This window comes from Sinocyclocheilus anshuiensis, unplaced genomic scaffold (assembly GCF_001515605.1).
Source record: "Sinocyclocheilus anshuiensis isolate Anshui unplaced genomic scaffold, SAMN03320099.WGS_v1.1 scaffold732, whole genome shotgun sequence".
NCBI lineage: Eukaryota > Metazoa > Chordata > Actinopteri > Cypriniformes > Cyprinidae > Sinocyclocheilus > Sinocyclocheilus anshuiensis.
In genome coordinates this window covers 395,596-400,124 of record NW_015554133.1, presented here as the reverse complement: position 1 = coordinate 400,124, position 4,529 = coordinate 395,596, and positions in this window count along the sequence as shown.

Here is a 4,529-nt window from a genome sequence, read left to right as displayed (position 1 = left end):
GCCAGCTCGACCCAGTTAACTGCCCGGTTGGTACAGTGCTGGAGTTCTTGCAGGCCCGTTTCTCCGCAGGGTAACCCACTCCACCCTGAAGGTCTACGTGGCGGCCATTGCGGCCTACCACGCCCCTCTCGGTGGCATCTCAGTGGGGAGACACCCCCTGGTTACACGTTTCCTCCGTGGTGCGCTGAGGCTGAGGCCTCTCGTACGATCACGTGTCCCCACGTGGGACCTGGCAGTGTTGCTAGAAGCTCTCTGTAAACCTCCATTCGAACCTATCGAAGAGATTTCTGATCGCCACCTCACGATAAAGACTACCTTTCTTCTGGCGATATCTTCTCTCAAGAGAGTTGGGGATTTACAGGTCCTATCTGTGGCCCCTTCCTATCTTGACTTTGCGCCCGGTTTGGCCAAAGCATTTCTGTACCCTCGAGTGGGGTATGGTACTCCAGGCCTTCAGTCCTCCTCCCTTTGGGGATCCAGACCAGCAGAGGCTAAACTGTATGTGTCCGGTGCGAGCACTGGATGCATACGTCCACAGAGCTGCCCTGTGGAGGAGGGCGGACCAGTTGCTTGTTTGCTACGGTCCCCCTAAGAGAGGTCTTCCAGCAACTAAACAGACCCTCAGTCGGTGGACAGTGGATGCCATCTCCATCTGTTATGAGTCCTCTGATCTCCCCTCGCCGTTAGGGGTCAAGGCTCACTCGACTCGAAGTGTGGCAGCCTCTAAGGCATTTTTAGCGGGTGTACCTATGCAGGACATCTGCAATGCTGCAGGTTGGTCCACGCCCCTTACCTTTGTCAGGTACTTCAGTCTGTGTGCACTGAATTAATTTAATACACGAGTTTCACAATTTGAGTTGAATTACTGAAATAAATGAACTTTTCCACGACATTCAAATTTATTGAGATGCACTTGTACATACGTAACCTGAGACGGTTTTTTTCACAGAGGGCAGGTTTGATCAGTAGCTCATGGAGTACGGAGACGTAGGAGAGGTGAGGAGCTCCGGTTCAAATCCCATTTAACTGTGGTCCAACAAAATGTATTTTTTACATATTATGTAGGTATGTATTTTTATGAGACCAGGTTGAAAGTTTTCTTTACTGAAGAGTAAATCTATAGAGTTTTTTTCTTGTTGTTATTTTTAATGAAACCTGAATGGAATTTGCCTCTCTGTTGAAAGTCTATAGATAACCACAACTCACTGTGTGATTACATCTCTTGGATTAAACCGCTCGATTCATATGGATTCATGTTCTAGTGAGTAATGAATGCACAAGCTTCTGCATTTACCATATGTGATGTGCTCTATGTATGTATGTTTATATGTAAATAAAAGCCTAAATTAAACATGTTCATCCTATAAAGTGATCATATCGATTGTACAACCTTTTTGGATCTTCTAAGTTTTGGTTACCTGGACTTTTAATAAAAAGATATTTCATCAAAATATCTTTATTTGCGTTTTGAAGCTTGACCAAAGTCTTATGGGTCAAAAACGACAAGAATAATGTTTATGTGCTGGATGCAAGTATGTTTTATTATGAGAGTGTGTTGTTCAGACAGTTAATGGCTTCAGACATATTGAAGATCAATTCTCACAACCCCCTGACCATTAATGGGACTTTTCAAAGATTTTAAACACACACACACACACACACACACACACACACTGATGATGTCTGCACTGTTGACTAATTATGTGGTGTAAGATTTTATACACACACACACACACACACACACACACACACACACACACACACACACACACACATCCTCTAATAAGCTGATGAGGTCTGCAGTGTTGACTAATTATGTGGTGTGTAATATGTGAAACTGTTCTGAGGCCTTTTATCTGCTAAGAGATGACAGCTGTCAGTCAACAGGACCAACATCTTCATCCTCATCTGCAGAACTGTCAACAAGCACAACAGACACAAAAGCCCATAGTACGTAAGAGACTTTCTGCCATTTAAGCTTATCTAAAACTCAGTGTGTGATGTGTGTGTCGGAGAGAGAGTTTTCTGAGTGTTTCTTTAGTTCCTGCTGACATTTACCTTCTTAAATCGTCTCATGTAATTTTTATGAGCAGGTGCTGCCCAGTGTTTGAGCTCTCTTCAGCTCGGGTGTGTGTGAGCGTCTGTGTGAATGGATATGTGTCAGCATGCTTTGTTGTAGGTGTGTAGTTGTTTGTAAGCATCTGATTATGTGAATGTACTGTGAGAGTGTGAATGAGAGCTCATGTGAACAAGAGTGTCATGTTTGTAATGTTATTTTTGTAATGAAACAGTAGTGCACTACATAAGTCCAATACCCTATATAGGGCAAGCTGTTTGGAAAAAGGATAGATGTACTACTTACATACTGTGCGGTATATTGAATTATACTATACTGTATAAAAAAAGCATATAAAGGGCATTCCTGTAGCTCAAATAATAGAGCATGGTGTTAGCAACACCAAGGTCATGGGCTTGTTTCCTATGTAGAAAGCATGAACTGATGAAATGTTATTGACCTCAAAACACTTTTATCATCGTGCATGATTTTTAAAGTGAAACATTTTGATGTTTACATCACAAAACCAGCTACATACTGACAAAGTAGACTTGCTAGATAGCTCACCTGGTACAGTGCTGCACTTGCAATGCGGAGTGAGCAGGTATGAGTCACATTAAAAGAGCTCAAAGATTTGCAAAAACAAGGTAAAATGGCATGATTGCTTTAGCAAATGCTCTTTTATCTCACATTTGCTGTTAGGTTTAGTTTGGGATTTAGTGTAGATGGTAGGGTAGACAGTGTACAGTTGGAGCAATGTATTAATTTACTTACCAATAAATAGTTTTTTTCCCCACCGTTAGTTCATAAATATATATTTGTTTTAATTGCACCCATGTTAAGTATAGTTGAAACTAATACTCTAGCCAAACCAACTAATTTTAAATGTTAAAATATCTTAAAAATACCGTTCAATAATTTTATTTCAGCTCTTTTTTTTTCTTTGATCTTTATTATATACAGTTGTATACAGGTAAGTCGGGTGTATTTATTTTGCACATTATTTGCAGTGCTTAAGACATGGTTGTTAGCAAATAATATTCTAAAATATGGACATATTCACTCTTATGTGTATGCTTGATATATTGAAAATGCAAAAAGTTCTTGTCTCATGACAGTCTGTTAAGATTTACATGAATAATGTAAATGATACCATATTTTCAATTCAGTATGGTGACATTTGGGAAAAAGAAGTTTGCATCACAGGACATTAATTTTTGATGTTTAACATTTTTATTGTAAAAAGTAGTCAAATGTTAAATTTGACCTAATCTTACCTTTCTTTCATCATTAAATCTGCCGCTTCATTTTGTGTTTAGCGTTTTGCAAAAAGTCTGTTTTATAATTGCAAACTGAGTCTAAAGCAGATAATGTGCTTGCAGTTTCACAGACTTGGTCTGAATATTCAGTATATTAGGGAAAGTTTTCACTGAGTGCAACAACTTTTAGTGTGTAAGCAATTAAAACAAAACTCTATTGTAACAGTTTGTGGACCACTAATCTGAATAATTGCAAGTTATTTAACACATTATATGAATAAGGAGGGGACAATCTCTATGGTAATTACATCCCTGGACCGAAAAATCCAGCTTTTTTCAGTCCCTGTCACTCTCTCTGTATTTAATACCACACATCTTGTGCTTTGTTCTGTTATAATCATACATCATGTGATTTGTGTGCATTTTTTTTCTCTCTGCTGTCCAGCGTGATGCGTTTCAGCCCGAGGCAGCTCATCATGGCAACTGAATTATGGCTGATAATGCTGAAATAAATCTGAGATGCTGAGGCGCCCATCTTCTGTCCTTTTCAACCTCGATCTTCGCGGCTGCAGTCTGCCTGTCACATCTCTATTCATGAGGCTTTTACATAATGAGCTGTTATGGAGTTCTGGGTGATCTGTCATCAAGAGCAGCGACCCCCCAGGGCTCTCACTGGACTCCTAACTTCACACTTCACGCGGTGAGTAAGTGTGATTATGGCTGATAATGCTGAAATAAATCTGAGATGCTGAGGCGCCCATCTTCTGTCCTTTTCAACCTCGATCTTCGCGGCTGCAGTCTGCCTGTCACATCTCTATTCATGAGGCTTTTTCATAATGAGCTGTTATGGAGTTCTGGGTGATCTGTCATCAAGAGTAGCGACCCCCAGGGCTCTCACTGGACTCCTAACTTCACACTTCACACGGTGAGTAAGTGTGTGTGTGTGTGTGTGTGTGTGTGTGTGTAACCTCAGGAATGTACCATCATCCTTAAACATCATCACTGAAGCCCAGGCCATCCTCAAGCCAACTCCCACTCTCTCTTTTTAAATCCTACTCCCTTGCTAGCTGCATGTCAGAAATTTTGTTTAAATATGTGTTTCCAGACTTTAAAGTCCAACTGCAACTGATGTTTATTGCCAAAATCTGTTACAGGAGTCATTTTAGCTGTCGGCTTTTTTATCCAGGCCTCAGTGTTTCATGACACACTGTCTC